Consider the following 18,606-nt stretch of genomic DNA (forward strand, 5'->3'; position numbering starts at 1 on the left):
ACAGTGCGCTGACCGTCACTTAGTTTACAGGCTGTTCTCGTCTGTGTTAAATTGTTAACACGGTCACTGTCTATCCATCTACGTAAAACACTCCAAAGTAAAAAAAAAACACAAAAGTGTTTGGGGACGGCCCTTTGGCTTTGTTTTCAAAAGTATGTATTTGTTTAGGCCTAGATAGCTCCCCAGAGCAGATGTGTAATGCGATCTGAACTCTGTTCCTAGATGCGTGTCCTCCGTCGAAATCCACGCTTAAGATTCTCTGTGGCTAAAAATACACAGTTATGACTGTTTACTCGTTTCATTGATTGCTTTTAGTATAAATGTATAGTATTGCTTTCTATAACTTACTACTAAGTCCATTTTGAAGTCATAATCCTTTCGGACTCTGGTGTAAGAACTGTGAATACCTCGTGACTCAATGGCGTCAGTGTTTTCATGTCTTCGGTTCCCATTCAGCAACCCAGTGCATTTTTTTGTTGTTGCATATTTATATAGCATGAACTCGACCCGGAGCTATTGGAGCGCTTTACATGAGCACCAGTTGCATTACACAAGGACATACTCCTTTTTGGTAGGGAGATTAAGTGATTTGCCCAGAATCACGGGACGTCGAGCCAGCGCCGAGGCTCGATCCTTGTTCCCCACTCTGGCCATTAGGCCACATCCTCCAATTCTGGGAGTTCAGACTAGATTAATTTCAGCTGAAACAAATCGGCATCTTAAAACAATGCAAGAGTGGGGAACATGAAGTTATCCGGTGACCTTAAATACAAAGTGCCCCATTTTGGCTGCCCAGCCTTAGATTGTCTCAAGGGCATATTTAGCTTTACCGTTGCCTTCAATTGACTCTGACCGGCAGGCATTACTAATCAATCAAACGCTCAATAAGGACTGTGGTAATCTAACTAATACAAGAAACAAACCAGCAAACGCTCACCTCTGTTGTTGGTCGGAGGGGACACCTCGTCCTCCGAGGGAACACTTCTTACAACGTCGGGGGTGGCCATGCTGCACTATGAGAACCATGCACTACTCGAAAGAGCCAGCCAGCTGGAAAGGCCACGTCACCCGCAGGGGGGTGTTTACAGAAGACAGCCCCTTGATGTTTTCCCCACTGTCCGGGAAGAAAAGTCTTTTTTCAGGTAGGGTAACAGTTTTCTAAAATGTTATCACACCTTTATCCTTTCCCTTAATACGCTGGGAAAGTTACTTTGTTTAATTAAAAAAAGGGGAGAGATGTCCCCACCCCTACAAACCAGGCTAAACGGTCCCTTGATAATTATTCCCGGGTCAGGCTTTAGCGGGGCATTACGGCCCGCCGGAGCGTGTGATATTCGATTTGAGTTTTCGGGCTGTATGTTTTTTGCTGCTTGTTTTGTTTGGGGGCTACTTTGAGTTTCCAATGAAGGGTGTTGAAGCCCCCCTGGACAGGGGTGAACAGTAGGCCTGGGCCAAAATTCCGTTCCGTTCGCGGAAATTGCGATAATTTGGCATTTTCGCGTTCCGCGGAAAGCGCGAAAATGTCAAAATTTCCGCATTCCGCAGCTTAGCGATAATTTGTTTCTTGCTCGCGCTGTAAAAAAATACATTCTTGCGTGCGCGCGATCGCCTTACCTGAATCCCCGCGTTCGCTGACAAGTTTTCCCGACCCGGTCGCGTTCTCCACTAGATATTGGATTGTTGGTAGCCATTTTGCGCTGTCTCGCAACAGTTTGCGCTCGCATTGTCACGCGATGACATCATTTGTTGCGCGAACACGTCATCATTCTCGCGATCATGCCCCGCTCCAGTGGCTGCATTTTTTCACCGTTGCACTCGGGTGGTTCGAAGACCGATTTTTGGAAAGCTAGTCAGTTGGGCGTTTTGGTGACACTGGGAGGCGTAGATTACCATAATTTGAGAAGAACTGACATTAATAGGGTAACACATGCATTTGAACCAACAGTGATTTTATGCTGCCGGTGACAAAGCCAACAAGTCTAGCCTTTGCGAGCACCCATTTTTATGGTCTGGCTAGACTGTCGCCAGACAATTATGTGAGCATTGCTAGATAGAGAGGGGCGTTTGCTTCGCCCTCATGTTGAGAGTTAGCAGTATTTGGCATGTGTGTGCCACAAAAAAGTGCTTGCCCTTCAAACCACTGTGATCATTTTATTTATCCATATGCCCGAGGTTGCATTTTTAGGGGCACACATATGACGTTGTAATGCTGTTGAAGTGTCTCAGATCGCTAGATATTTTATGTTGGTTTTCTTTGGCAGCACACAGATGGGAGGAGTCACTCATTAATGTACAACGATTTTTAGCTCTGGCTTGGCTGTGCAACTACCACATGACCTTTTAACCTACACCAGTATTATTCTACAGTTCTTACCTTCCACACAAATATTTATACCATGCTATTTACTTGTAATATGTCATATTACCGGAAAATATTTGTTTAAAGCCATACCTGTTGGCATAGCCAGTGCTTGTTTATTTTTTCAACTCTATGCAATATGCAGACGGTACATTGCACACAAATTGAAAACAATATGAATAATATAACAGTAAAAGAGTGGCCTAACATTCCAGTCCACACGCGAACCAGTAAAATACTGACACTCCCAGTACAAGATAGCAATTGGATGAAATATGCTGACCTATTGCCCCTTCTTGTATACTGTGCACAGAGACAACATGTAAACCACGCTAAAGTAGACTATTGAGAGAGAAACACATTTTTTTTTAATTCTGAAGTAAGATGGAAATAAACATTTTAATTGAATCAAAACCAGTCATAATACCTTATGTGGTGATGTGCATATGATAAATATTAGCTGGAACCTGATTTCTGCGCAATATCGTATGCTATGCAGTTTTATTAGCAAAATTTCAGGTTAGTGATAAAGTTTGTGGCCATTTCAATGGAAAATGTCTGTCTGTATATGACTGTGTGCTCCCACATCATACTTTAGTAATATATTTATCAAAAGTGTGAATTTTTAAATATGAACGGAGAAACGATGCCTGTCCCCGTTTTGATGACCATGCTGTTAGCCAACATAAGAGGTAAGTCAGGAGTCGTGTACTATATATAAGGACTAGATTTTTATTATACATGGAGCAAAAGTTTAGTCTATTAAATTAAATAAGAGTTTATGGAGAAATGCTGCACCTCTATATTTGAAGGTGCTCTTTTATGTGATAACGAAGACAGACTTTGGCAAAGCCAATAGGTTTCACCTATGCAAGATCTATAGGCTGTGCATTGATTTTTTTTTTTTAGAGTGGGCTGCTGTGCAACAATGCTTAAAGAAAAAAACAAAGCGATATGACCTGTGTTATTTTTTTGTTGTTGTTATTTTTTTTAAAAACCTTAAGCCATGTCTCACAGCACCACTGCTCTAAGCACTCTTAACAGTTAAGATTTTATGTTGCACTACAAAACTCTTTTCTTTCACCATTGACATAGCCACCAACAATGCCTCAAACATAACTGTGACATAAACATGTTTCTTATGTAATTTAGGTGCTGTCAATAAGCATGTACAAGGAATCTGCATTGTACTCTGAGAGTATGTTTCCGTCTTAAAAAAATCTAATTGAAACGTTTGAGCAAAAATCACAATTCAATGCTATCCCTCCGTTTCTAATTAACTGCAATTCAGTTAGAGCCTTTGTCACATTTAGACCCTCTGCGGAATTGCTAGTTACAGTTTAAAAACAACGTAAAAGTTGTAGAGTATACACATGGAGAGAAACTTTTTCTCGAATATCAAACTACTTCAGCGTTATGCTGCTTTATTTTCAGTCTCCCTTTTCCTTCCAGTTCACACTAGCTATATCCTTTTCCCTCCAAAATGAAAACTGTTGTGCTCCAGGCCCGATCCGCCTTATCGTACTAACGTTTGCACGGGTGTGTATATATACACACACAGAGTCCCACAAGCAGCTGTTAAAGTCGTTGCTATGCATGTATCAAGATCACTTCAAGCTGTGATGCACCGCAAATGCAACAAGCATTGGCATAGCCAATAGGTCTCGCCTTTGGGACCTTATAAGTGCTTAGCCATGCAACAGTTGCATAACTAAACACTTATAAGGTCCCAAAAGCGAGACCTATTGGCTATGCCAATGCTTGTTTAAAAAGGTGGGGAGAGGGAGGAAGTGACACAGAATCTCCAACTTCCTGTTCCTGTCCAGCAGGCTCCTCCCAGTGCTTTGTCCATCTCCTGCTAATTGTGCCTTTGGATTTGGAGCTGGAAAGATCACTCTTTTTGTCTGCTGCATCATTGCAATTGGATTTGAGGATTTTTGGAATAGGATATTTTACAAGTAAGTGGTTGTTGTGTCTGTTTGATTGTGGGCATTGCAGTTGTTGTAACTACAATTTATTTTTGATAACTATCATCATTCCTTTTTTTTTTTTTAAATGTTGTGGGTAGTAGTAGTAGGCCCGAGCTAGCCATGGGCATGGCCTCATGGGTGTGTGCATGATGAAGCAACTGTTCCTTTTGGTGTTTTTTGAATGTATCTCATTTTCAAGCATCTTTTAGGGCATGGATGGCATTGGATTGAGTTGGGGAAGTGTGTTTTTTTGGGGTGGCCTTTCTGATGTTGTTGGGCCTGGCCATGTGGCTGGTGGCCATTTTGAAGCCTAGGCCTGCAAGCTTGCCTGGCCTTCTCTGCCAAAGGACCTGCTTTCATCCACTAGGATCAGAGCAGGTAGCCACAGCTTTATTAATCAAGTGTTTTCTGTGTGGTCTGTTGAATTCAGACTTCATTTAGGGCATGGATGGCATTGGCTTGAGTTGGGGAAGTGTGCTTTTTGGGGGTGGCCTTTCTGATGTTGTTGGGCCTGGCCATGTGGCTGGTGGCCATTTTGAAGCCTAGGCCTGCAAGCTTGCCTGGCCTTGTCTGCCAACAGGCCTGCTTTCATCCACTAGGATCAGAGCAGGTAGCCACAGCTTTATTAATCAAGTGCTTTCTGTGTGGTCTGTTGAATTTAGACTTCATTTAGGGCATGGATGGCATTGGATTGAGTAGGGGAAGTGTGCTTTTTGGGGGTGGCCTTTCTGATGTTGTTGGGCCTGGCCATGTGGATGGTGGCCATTTTGAAGCCTTGGCCTGCAAGCTTGCCTGGCCGTGTCTGCCAACAGGCCTGCTTTCATCCACTAGGATCAGAGCAGGTAGCCACAGCTTTATTAATCAAGTGTTTTCTGTGTGGTCTGTTGAATTTAGACTTCATTTAGGGCATGGATGGCATTGGATTGAGTTGGGGAAGTGTGCTTTTTGGGGGTGGCCTTACTGATGTTGTTGGGCCTGGCCATGTGGATGGTGGCCATTTTGAAGCCTAGGCCTGCAAGCTTGCCTGGCCTTGTCTGCCAACCGGCCTGCTTTCATCCACTAGGATCAGAGCAGGTAGCCACAGCTTGATTAATCAAGTGTTTTCTGTGTGGTCTGTTGAATTTAGACTTCATTTAGGGCATAGATTGCATTGGATTGAGTGGGGGAAGTGTGCTTTTTGGGGGTGGCCTTTCTGATGTTGTTGGGCCTGGCCATGTGGCTGGTGGCCATTTTGAAGCCTTGGCCTGCAAGCTTGCCTGGCCTTGTCTGCCAACAGGCCTGCTTTCATCCACTAGGGTCAGAGCAGGGAGCCACAGCTTTATTAATCAAGTGTTTTCTGTGTGGTCTGTTGAATTTAGACTTCATTTAGGGCATGGATGGCATTGGAATGAGTTGGGGAAGTGTGCTTTTTGGGGGTGGCCTTTCTGATGTTGTTGGGCCTGGCCATGTGGCTGGTGGCCATTTTGAAGCCTAGGCCTGCAAGCTTGCCTGGCCTTGTCTGCCAACAGGCCTGCTTTCACCCACTAGGATCAGAGCAGGTAGCCACAGCTTTATTAATCAAGTGTTTTCTGTGTGGTCTGTTGAATTTAGACTTCATTTAGGGCATGGATGGCATTGGATTGAGTTGGGGAAGTGTGCTTTTTGGGGTGGCCTTTCTGATGTTGTTGGGCTTGGCCATGTGGCTGGTGGCCATTTTGAAGTCTAGGCCTGCAAGCTTGCCTGGCCTTGTCTGCCAACACGCCTGCTTTCATCCACTAGGATCAGAGCAGGTAGCCACAGCTTTATTAATCAAGTGTTTTCTGTGTGGTCTGTTGAATTTAGACTTCATTTAGGGCATGGATGGCATTGGATTGAGTTGGGGAAGTGTGCTTTTTGGGGGTGGCCTTTCTGATGTTGTTGGGCCTGGCCATGTGGCTGGTGGCCATTTTGAAGCCTAGGCCTGCAAGCTTGCCTGGCCTTGTCTGCCAACAGGCCTGCTTTCATCCACTAGGATCAGAGCAGGTAGCCACAGCTTTATTAATCAAGTGTTTTCTGTGTGGTCTGTTGAATTTAGACTTCATTTAGGGCATGGATGGCATTGGATTGAGTAGGGGAAGTGTGCTTTTTGGGGGTGGCCTTTCTGATGTTGTTGGGCCTGGCCATGTGGATGGTGGCCATTTTGAAGCCTTGGCCTGCAAGCTTGCCTGGCCGTGTCTGCCAACAGGCCTGCTTTCATCCACTAGGATCAGAGCAGGTAGCCACAGCTTTATTAATCAAGTGTTTTCTGTGTGGTCTGTTGAATTTAGACTTCATTTAGGGCATGGATGGCATTGGATTGAGTTGGGGAAGTGTGCTTTTTGGGGGTGGCCTTACTGATGTTGTTGGGCCTGGCCATGTGGATGGTGGCCATTTTGAAGCCTAGGCCTGCAAGCTTGCCTGGCCTTGTCTGCCAACCGGCCTGCTTTCATCCACTAGGATCAGAGCAGGTAGCCACAGCTTGATTAATCAAGTGTTTTCTGTGTGGTCTGTTGAATTTAGACTTCATTTAGGGCATAGATTGCATTGGATTGAGTGGGGGAAGTGTGCTTTTTGGGGGTGGCCTTTCTGATGTTGTTGGGCCTGGCCATGTGGCTGGTGGCCATTTTGAAGCCTTGGCCTGCAAGCTTGCCTGGCCTTGTCTGCCAACAGGCCTGCTTTCATCCACTAGGGTCAGAGCAGGGAGCCACAGCTTTATTAATCAAGTGTTTTCTGTGTGGTCTGTTGAATTTAGACTTCATTTAGGGCATGGATGGCATTGGAATGAGTTGGGGAAGTGTGCTTTTTGGGGGTGGCCTTTCTGATGTTGTTGGGCCTGGCCATGTGGCTGGTGGCCATTTTGAAGCCTAGGCCTGCAAGCTTGCCTGGCCTTGTCTGCCAACAGGCCTGCTTTCACCCACTAGGATCAGAGCAGGTAGCCACAGCTTTATTAATCAAGTGTTTTCTGTGTGGTCTGTTGAATTTAGACTTCATTTAGGGCATGGATGGCATTGGATTGAGTTGGGGAAGTGTGCTTTTTGGGGTGGCCTTTCTGATGTTGTTGGGCTTGGCCATGTGGCTGGTGGCCATTTTGAAGTCTAGGCCTGCAAGCTTGCCTGGCCTTGTCTGCCAACACGCCTGCTTTCATCCACTAGGATCAGAGCAGGTAGCCACAGCTTTATTAATCAAGTGTTTTCTGTGTGGTCTGTTGAATTTAGACTTCATTTAGGGCATGGATGGCATTGGATTGAGTTGGGGAAGTGTGCTTTTTGGGGGTGGCCTTTCTGATGTTGTTGGGCCTGGCCATGTGGCTGGTGGCCATTTTGAAGCCTAGGCCTGCAAGCTTGCCTGGCCTTGTCTGCCAACAGGCCTGCTTTCATCCACTAGGATCAGAGCAGGTAGCCACAGCTTTATTAATCAAGTGTTTTCTGTGTGGTCTGTTGAATTTAGACTTCATTTAGGGCATGGATGGCATTGGATTGAGTTGGGGAAGTGTGCTTTTTGGGGGTGGCCTTTCTGATGTTGTTGGGCCTGGCCATGTGGCTGGTGGCCATTTTGAAGCCTAGGCCTGCAAGCTTGCCTGGCCTTGTCTGCCAACAGGCCTGCTTTCATCCACTAGGATCAGAGCAGGTACCCACAGCTTTATTAATCAAGTGTTTTCTGTGTGGTCTGTTGAATTTAGACTTCATTTAGGGCATGGATGGCATTGGATTGAGTTGGGGAAGTGTGCTTTTTGGGGGTGGCCTTTCTGATGTTGGTTGTCTTAAAGACATGCTTTTGTTGTATGTGTCTGGTCACTGGTGTGTTGGTGTGCAATGCATGCACCCTCCAGACCTTTTTGGGGCCTGTGAATGTTCGTATTTACATTTTGTTGCATTAAAAAGGCAGAGCAGTGTGCTTTAGCATGCATCCTTTACCTGGCTTTTATAGGCCTTTTGTCAGCTCAGGATGTTTCCCAGGCCCCCGGCTTGTTTGTGATTTGTGAGTGTCCATGTGGGTGGTGGCCTTTTTTTGTGTTTGGACTGGGAGTTATTAGTGTCCTGCTTTTGCCATAGGCCTGCATGGTTTTCCTATTGGCTATTTGGCTTACTGCTTCCATCCATCCACCCCCTTTGCCAGCAGCAACTCCATGGATGCTGAGATGCTCAAATAATTTATTGGCAAATAGGGTCCACCCCACTTCCATTACATTTTTATTTTGATGGTTATTATTAACTTTCCTATCCTTCCTGAGAGTGTAGTGTGTGGCTGTACACAGTAGTATAACATAGCCCTAGTTAAAAAAAAAAGTCATAAATGGCTAGACTATCTTTTGTTTGCACTAGTACAGTACTAAGTAACTGAACCACAACAACAAATGCAACATTTCACTGATGTTCTTCTCCTGGCTTATTTGCTTTTAGGTGCACAAAAGACAGAGTAGGAGGTGTCATCAGCATCACCCGGCTACCCGTTGTACTGCCAGCCAGACAGAAGTCCTGCTGCGCATCACGTCCACGTGTGACCAGAACTTGTTGTGCATCTGCATCCTGCCTGACATCTGAAGAAGATGGCCCCAAAGAAAGGTACCAGGTCCAGTACCAAGAAAGTTGCCGGTGAGAAGAAGGAACAGAAAAAGGAAGTGCCATTAACCACGACTGGTGGTGTGCCGGCCAATGTTTCTTTTGGCACCAAAAAAGTTAAGCCTGCAGCAGCGTTGTCCGGGAACCAGGCTGGGAGCAGCACAGCGGTCCAACCCCACCAACCTAGGCCCAAGGGCTTTAGTGTCGCAGAGGTAGCCAGTCTACTAACGAGCAGCGATGTTGAAGAAATGTCATTACCGCAAAGTAGTACACAACAATCAGGTTCAACGCAGGCGCAAACTCAGCAGATCAGTGTGCAGCCGCAACAAGAACAGCAGCAGCCGCCACAACAAGAACAGCAGCAGCAGCCGCCGCAACAAGAACAGCAGCAGCAGCCACCACAACAAGAACAGCAGCAGCAGCCGCCGCAACAGGAACAGCAGCAGCAGCCGCCGCAACAAGAACAGCAGCAGCAGCCGCCGCAACAAGAACAGCAGCAGCCGCCGCAACAAGAACAGCAGCAGCCGCCACAACAGCCAACCATAGTAGTTGTTGCTCCTGACGTAGGGGCATTTCAGGAAATCGAGCTTCCTGCAGACAAAGTGGAGCAAAGTGAAACCACTGTTTCAGAAGATCTATTGTCTTCCAGACCACCAGCAAGGAAAAGGAGGCTTAGTTCATCATCTTCTTCTTCAAGCCCCGCTTCTGATGATCGTGATGCCACTTGGCTACCACCAGCTCAGTCTGAGAGTGATATACGCCACAAGACAATGCTTCGGAAAAGGAAGGTCCCAGAAAAACTTAGAGTTATGGAGGTAGATGTAGAAGAGGGGGGTGATGATGTTGATGAAGACGAGCCAGTCATCACGCACATTACTCCCGCCCCAAAGGGATTGGAGACCAACATTCTCACCCTATCCAGAAAGGCTGCTACTGAGCGGGATGTAGCACGGATATCACCAACACAGGTTACACCACCACTACCTCCAGCTGCCATATTTTCCAAGGCCCGGCAGGGACCTACATCCAGCTCAACCATCTCAGTAGGTAGTGGTAGTAAAAGTCACTGTCTAGGTGCACAGGGTCACATTTCAAGCACCCCCTCCAGTTCATCTGGTGTTGAAAGTGGAACATCCTGCAGTGCCAGAAAGTTCTCCTCCCCAGTTTGGGACTTCTTTGCTGTTAGCACCAAGGAGGAGAACGTTGCTATCTGCTCAATTTGTCGTCAAGGTGTCCGGCTTGGTAAGCTTGGTACAAACTATGGTACCGGAGGACAAGCAAGTCATCTCAGAATACACCACACTATCGTCTGGGAGAATCACCTACTTAAGTTAAAAGAAAGTAGAAAAACTCAACCCATTGAAGTTGGTCAGGATGAATCAGAGAGCGATATTATTGCGGTGGCAGGTGAAGAAGAGGGAGGCATTTCTAGCCCTGTCCCCAGTAGTGCAGTGGTAACGCCCACATCCTCCTCAGTAACATCAGAGTGGCACCGCAGTAAGAGCCATACTCAGAGTCAGAGACAGGGTGAGACACCAAGGCGACCGAGTACCTCAATGAGACAATCTGTGTCGTTGAGCCTTAGTGGGTTAATGAAAACAGCACCACAAAGGAAAGTAATCCAGCCTAGCATTGAGAGCATGTTTAGGTTGGAGGGGCAGTTCCAACGCAACCACCCAACGGCACGATTGTACAATGCGAAGCTGGCTAAAATGTTAGCGCTGGACCTTCTTCCTTTTTCATTTGTGGAAGGGGTGGGTTTCCTTGAATTTGTATCTGCCATCTGCCCTTAATGGAAGGTTCCCAGCCGGTCCTATTTCGCAAGAATTGCTGTTCCGGCACTACATCATGATGTGCTGGAATTGGTTGGACAAGCTTTGCAGCAGAGTGCTGTGCACAATATCCACCTGACAACAGACATGTGGACCAGTTGCCAAGCCACAGATTACATGTGCATCACTGCACACTGGATCTCTTTTGTGGGGGTTAGAGATAAGCTATCTGCACGAGGTGTTGTTGACACAGCTGCGATTTTTGAAGGTACTCGGAATCATGCAACTGTAGCCATGTTCGCCATGGAGAAATCTCATACGGCTGAAAACATTTTACACGAGTTTCTGTTGGGTTCGGGGTTCACAGAGAGTGCCACTAACCTGGAAGCCGGGTACAGCAGGAACGATGCTAGCTTATCCCTGCCCCGAAGAGGTAACCCCTGCGCGTATATAGACAGCACACGTCACAGGTAGCACCTCTACTGGGGACGGGGAAAAACAGGGACAAAGGAAACAAAAACAGTATGTCTCCAGCCGAAGGAAAGGAAAGAAGCTGGTGGAGCGGACCCGTCTCTCCTGTTCTCTACTCTCATTCACTCTGCAAAGGAGACATAATAAACAGGCATAAGGATGGTAGTGAATGTCGTTTCCCCCACCCCCTCACTAACCTAATGTACAGCTACACTTACATGAATGGCAGTGATGCAATGAGGGTAATGTAGAAGGCAGTTGTCACATGAGAAACGGAGCAGAATGAACCAGCCAAGACACACAGTTCCGAAAGAAATGGAAATAATACTTAGCAAAAATGTCGGGTCGTCAAGTAGCTCCTTTGGAATCTGGAAACACTTGAAAGGTAATAAATCCTGGCAGCGCTCTTTCCCCGCTTTCTCCCCCTTCGTTGTCGCTCTCATAGACAGGAGGAAAGCGCCTGGCCCAGGTTGGAGGTTACACAGCAAAGCCCTAGCGCCATCAATAGCGTGAAGTCCAGGAACTACACAAGAATACAAAGTAAAGGTCGCAGCGCCGTCGATAGCGCGAAGTCCAGGAACTCCACAAAAATAGAAAGTAAAGGTCGCAGCGCCGTCAATAGCGCGCACTCTTTCAGGGAAAGAACTCCAGCCGCGATGGTTTCCGCGAGGCAGTGTTCTCTCCGTTGTGCCTTCTTCGGACTTCGAGCGAGGCTCGGGAGGGGTCCTCAAGCGGGCGGCTCGGTTCCACCGACCATGCGCCTAGTTAACGCGCGTTCGGGAACCCAGGGGATGACCACAGTTGCCGCAGTGTTTGTACACGCTCAGGCACGGAGCCAGGGCAATCCCGCTCTTCGCGGGGATGAGAGGCGAGCCTGCGAATCGGCTCGAACAGGAGTTCTCAAGGTAGGGCAGTTCTCAGGCGGCAGCTTTTTGAGGGTTTTCAATCCGGATATTCCTTTCTTCAGACGAGGTCAGGAACGGCTCGTCTCCACGGAGAACTCGAAGAATACTCGAGTGACAAGCACTGTGTAATTAGTGGGCGGGGCTTATATAGCTCGTGTATGTGTCTCCCACTGCCTTCTGGGATTTGTAGTGTATAAGCCCTATCTCCTTCTCTAACGCCCTCGGAAAACTCGCTGGCGCCCTCTCTGTTGGATCATGACAGTTTCGCAGCAAGGTTTTGGAATGGCTGCGGCCCAGAGGGCTTGGTATTGGTTTTGTTGCCACAGACAATGGCAGTAATGTACTTAAGGCCATGGAACTTGGTTCCTATTTCAGGGTTCCGAGTTTGGCGCACTGCATAAACATTATAGTTCAAGACTTTCTGAAAAAAGAACCCATAGTCAGCAATTTACTGGCAATCTGCCGAAGAATATGCACTCATTTCAGCCATTCTTTTAAAGCTCGGAAGCAGCTGAGGATCATCCAAAGTGAACAAAGGATGCCAGTCAAGGCACTCATCCAGGAGGTGGCAACACGTTGGAACTCAATGTATTACATGCTTGATCGTCTGTACGAACAGTACAGGTCACTCCATGAATATGTCTGGAACAGAAGCGGGGATGCTAGTGTTAAAGGCATGAACCTTGAGAGGGATCAATGGACCCTAATTAAATGCCTGACTGAGATGCTGTGTCCTTTTGAGGTCTTCACACGTGAAGTCAGCAAGGAGGACTGTACAATGGGCCAAGCTATCCCATTATTGCAAATGCTAGAGCATGAGCTGAATAATATGTCTGAATCATACAAAGGTGTAGAGGACAGAAGGCAAGCCCATGACTTGGTGGAGAGCTTATCCCGGCGCTTAGCTGAAAATGTAAGGATACAAAATAAAATTTTATCACAAGAACATTACATTTGTGCCACAATTCTGGATCCATGTGCAAAATTAGGACTACTGAAGACATTCTTTGCTTTTTCCGACATTGATGTTTCCCGCTACAAAAGTTGTATAGCTGAAGCAGCCAGTAAGTTGGAAAAAGAACGGCTGCTAATTAAAAGCCCGCAAGATCAACCCAGAAGAAGTACTGAAGCAGGCCATGCAGGATCAAGTGCAACTTCGTCGGCTGAGGGCAGTGCGTTTGGATCACAATCACAACACTCACCATCACAATCGACTACAGAAACAATGACTGGATCATTAGGCCGAGTAATATCATTATCATTACAGGATTGGTATGTAAAGGTAGACCTTAATAAGCACAGTGCTGATGCACAGAAAAAACAGCACGAAAGCTTACCAGCAGCAACCCTGAACATTGAGCGGATGGTCCAGGCCTATCTGGATGACCCAAAAGAGGTGTACGTTGATCAAAACCCATTGCAGTATTGGTATAGGAACAGGTCTGAATGGCCACAGCTCAGCAGGCTGGCGATAAGCTATCTGGCTTGCCCTGTCGCAAGTGTCTCTTCCGAACATGTTTTCAGTGCTGCTGGTTCCATTGTAACATTGAGAAGGACCAGTCTATCGCCAAAAAACGTGGAGAGGTTAACAATGATCAAAATGAATCAGCACTTCATACCACCGAATTACACAATCCATGAAGCAATGGAGGAAGATGAGGAAGATGAGGACAGCGGCTCAGGTGACGGAAGTATTGTGTCAGATGATTACCTACTACTGGCTGAACCCCCAGAGTTTGAGGACAAGCTATACTTCCCTGACAATTAGGCTCGCACTTCCTGTCTTTCTCCCTTTTTCCCCCTTTGTGTGTCTGTCGTTCCGGTTACAAACTTGTGAATCACAACAAATCCATTACCACCGTCTTCTACTCTTCTAATTTAATATACAAGTTTCAGGTGTCTGCAATTTGACAGTACAGTCCTCCGAATCCAGCTCCTCCGCTCCATCATACTGAATCTCCCGCCCAAATCCATTGCCCTCACGAATGATGATTGGATGAAATAGAAGAACAAATTCAAACTTTCCTAGTCCCGCCAAAAGAAGTGGAGCATGAATCAGATGACTACTATAGCTATCCTCCTTTCAGAGCCGAGAGAGACTGCCATTAACTGAAAATAATGGAACAGTTAATGATTGATGCCATGCATTGGACGCAGAGTCGCAGACTGAATGATTTAGATTTTGTTGTGTTTGTTGTGCATGAATTTATGTAATTGTGCACTGCCACTAATCAACTTTCTACAGAACACACTAAGCTTAACTCAAGGTAAATTCATTTTTCCCCTTATTGCAAATATTAAATTTGTACTCCTCCTACAGCTAGGTGATACATTGCTTTTAATTCAATACAGGAAGGGGACTCACTCAATCTGCGCAATGAGTATGATTGACACAACAGCACCGTCCATCATGATGATGGCGAAATAGACGGCCCGTTAACTTAAGATGAGAAGGAACAGGTAATGACAATTAATGGCATGCATTGGACACCTGACTCTGAGTGATTGGTCTTTGTGTTTTCGTTGTTTGTATGTTGTGCACAAAGTGAAGTCAAAGTGTACTAGTAATCTATCTTTCTGTACACACTAAAGAATGACTCAAGTCAGTAATATTTATATTTCTACTCTTGTTGTGTCATAAAAATTTTACTTATACTGCAGGCCGATCTTCACAGTCAGTCAGTAAGAGTATCGGAGATGATGATGAAGTCAGGAGGACGTTTCATGAGTGGCATAAAACGGAAAAGCCTAAAGGTAAACACGTCAACAACAACCACAGCAGACCCAAATGTCTGTGTAGAAGTTGAATAGAGTGTAGCGGTGGGATGACTGCAGTGCATTGATTTTACTAACTTAAACTGTAAAATGCTATGTTTGGAATGGATAATGTGCTTTGCGTTTGTCCAACTCTTTCAGAGAAAAAAAAGGACTCTAAAGTGTTAATGTAGGAAGTGCTACTGCTAAGCACTGTGGGCCTGCTCTCTCCTGTTCCTGTTGAAGGACAATGCTGGAAACAGACTAGAGTAGAGATGATGCGTACATGCCACCTCGGAAAGTGTTCTTGTTGCACTACACCATAACTTGTGCATTTGTTTCAACTTTGTTTCTCAATATCCCCTTTGGTTTTCCCATCTACAATTACAGGCCGGGCCTTGCCCTATACTTTGGAAAACATTACAATGCATACTTACCTTACCAATAAATCAACGTTTGTTTTCCAGCCGGGCAGGGGCGAGTGGCGAGGCGACACACCCAAGATTGATGGACGAGAGGAGCAAGAGGAATGCCGAGATGCAAATCCAGTCCACATTTTTTACCAGGATAACACAGTAACAGTATCCACTTTAATCTTCTTTTAAATAATTTGATTAATATTTTGTATACAATCTTTACAACAGTGTGTTCTTGGAGTTGTTATTATCATCATTAGGTTTGCTCTGTGTTTACGATTCTTCCCTACCAATATTTAAAATTTCTATTTGCTATCTGTAAAAGTATTAAGGCCGGAACAACAGAACAAGAGCTAGAAGTGTATGTAATCCGGGTCTCTCATCATCATGCATGCATTACCTTTTTCTCCCTTAACATATGGATATGGTAGTCTTCAATGATTGTCGTTTGTTTGTCTATGTATGCATACTGTTTTTCTATGTCAAACCTTTCCCAAAAAACCCCTTCCCATCCATTCAACAAACCCTAACCCTCTTCCCCCGGGCTGTGTGACTTATTGTCGAGTTGTAACTAAATTAAATGTACACCAATACTTAATCACACACTTGCTGGGGCGAATGTGGTGAAAGCAACACTACTTCAATTTCAAGGCAGAGCGATGATCTTCTTCTGCTTGGCCACCCATGAGTAGGATATTTCAGAGGTTATTTTATTTAACAAAGGAAAATATACCTCAGCATGAATTGCCGGCATTGATTGGATTTGTTTGTTGTCATTCCTTATATACAGCACTAACTGTTATGCTGTAGGCCTAGTCCAGTGACTCGACACAACTATAGTTTGTAACTCTGTCTAGTAGGCTATCCGAACCACCATTAAGTTTTTTTGACAAATATTTGAGCATATTATTGTTGCTCGGTAAGTTCTGTACTGTACTTCATTCTACTATTCCTCTAACAGTCTCTCAAAGGCGATTGACTGTCTCCTTTTCTATTTTTGCAAATGCTGCCGCCCTGCCAGTGTCTACTACTACTACTATGCTACCACCACCCCAATCATGGCAGGTATGAAAAAGGAAACCATCTTCACCATGCAGCCAGTGCTGTGCCACAGTTGGACATAAACATCAAGCACCGGTAAGAGAGAAGTTTGGGGGAGGCAGAATTAATAATGGACATGTTGTCAATGATTTCATTTTCACACACCAGTCCAAAGAATGCATAGACTAGAGGACAGACTGAAAGTACTAGAAGGACAAGTCAATGAGTGAGGTGTGTCGCATCTATCTGTTTGTGTCTTATACAGTCAGACAATTATTTAAATCAAACACAGGCTATGGGCGGCCATGCACCAGCAAGGAAACAGTGTGATGTAAAACAGTTACCCCACCTACAAAACATTAACAACATTGCATGTAACATAGAAAAATATATTTAATTTACCCTAACAAAAATAAACTAAACCCACAAAAGCTGACCCACCCCCCTCCCTAACCCCAACCAATGTCCATAGGAGAAAAAAGTCTGTAACGCCCAAACAAGTTCCCACCCGCCCACCCAAACAAGAATTAAAAAAGGGGCAGAACAGGATGACAGGGACTAAGTGGTGGGGCAGGACTCAAGGAGGACACGCATCTGGCCCTCTAAATGGGCGAAGCGGCGTCTAAGGGCGCGGCAGTTGCAGCCACAGTGGGGGGGGCACCGGAGATGGCACTACAGTGGCGGCGGGCAGCCGCCAGACGGTGGCGCTGTACCGCTGGAGGGCGGTGGCTGGGGCCCGGGGCACTGGAGGAGGCTTGAACAATTGCTGCCGCAGTCTCCTCCTCCTCCTCGGCTAGGACCACCAGCCGCCGGTATTCCCGCTGGATTGCCTCCAGCTTCCGGCGCCGTGCCTTGGCGGCCAACTCCTTGCGATTTTGTTTCGGAGTAGCTGTGTATCAAAAAGAAAAAAACAAGACAATTGTAAAATATACTCTTAGAAAAACAGTAAGACAAGTTAATTATTTATACACATAGTGGCATGGTAGAGTAGCACTATAAAGCACAGTAGTACATAACATTTTAAATCTCGCCCGTCCTTCTTCCTTCCACTCGTCTTTCACTTTTTAGTTGAACAGTGCACCAGGTGCTCTTCTCCATAAAACTTTCAAAGCGGAGTTGAAATCAGATAGATGAGGCCATTGGTTACTCAATACTCCCGCTCCTATGCCAATTAAAGGGAATTCTAGTCTTCTAGTTCACTCTTCAAACGTCCCCAACAACTCATACTTACTTACGACATCGGATAGCGGGCGGACTTTGTCCGCCCGCCATCCTCACGCTAAAAAGGGTGGGGGTCCCGTGGGGACAATTAATTAGGATGATGCGCCCGGCACAGTGGCGGGCGCATCCTGTTTTTTTTACATTCTGGTTGGCATTGCCGAAAGCAATGCTAAAAATACATGTTGTGCTGCTTTTCCAAGCCCAACATGACGGGCCCCGCACGGAGCCTGTCACGTTTTGCTTTGAAAGGCAGGGGGGTACCATAGCATACTCTGCAATGTCTGCATGCCTTTCCGTGGCGGACGGCAATGCCGCCACGCAAAGGCATTCCAAAATGCAGATTATATGGCTGGTGGTGTGTTCAGAGAGACACCACCGCCATATTGAACCCTTTTCCGCCTGGTCGACATGTGGGGGGGTCTGAATATTTTCTACAGGGACGGCGGGAGGTTTGCCCCTGCGGTGTCGGCAGTGAATTCCAGCCGGCCCGGCGGGGGCAATACGCCCACCATCCTAATGGGGCCCTAAGTCACAAATGTACAGTATACATATACATACAGTACACCCTTGCAGTGAGTGTACTGTCAAGTTCAACAATAGTTAAGGATTATGAATCTAACTTACCACTGCCTGCCACTGGTGCTGCCACTCCTCCTACCGCTCCGTTGCTATCTGCATCAACTGCCGCATCCTCGCCCTCCGCGTCGCCTTCGCTGGCCCCGGCAATGGTGGTCGGTAGTGCGCCTAGAAAACATTACACATTTATTAGGCGTCATATACACCTCCCCCCTATTGATCAGTAGCAAGGTTGAAAAATGAGTTAATACTAACATACATCACTAGTACAAATCAGGTAGTAGTAGAGTAGACACTAATAGTTATATATGATCATTGTAGCCTTTGCTTAATTAGCCCTAGCCATGCTACCATTTTACCTTTGTGTCTTTTATTTTTGCACATGTGACGTTACCTTGCAGCTTCTTGTATAAGACACCTTTGAGCCCACATGACCTGCCTCACACTGCTACTGTCTAGTCTACGCGCTGCGTACAAGCGGTCAACAAAAACATTAACAAGCCACTTTTTTAGGAAGTACTGGTGTACTACGGTTACTGTTATTCCATATTGCTTATCCATAAAT

The sequence above is a fragment of the Triturus cristatus genome, chromosome 11, assembly GCF_964204655.1.
Source record: "Triturus cristatus chromosome 11, aTriCri1.1, whole genome shotgun sequence".
Classification (NCBI taxonomy): domain Eukaryota; kingdom Metazoa; phylum Chordata; class Amphibia; order Caudata; family Salamandridae; genus Triturus; species Triturus cristatus.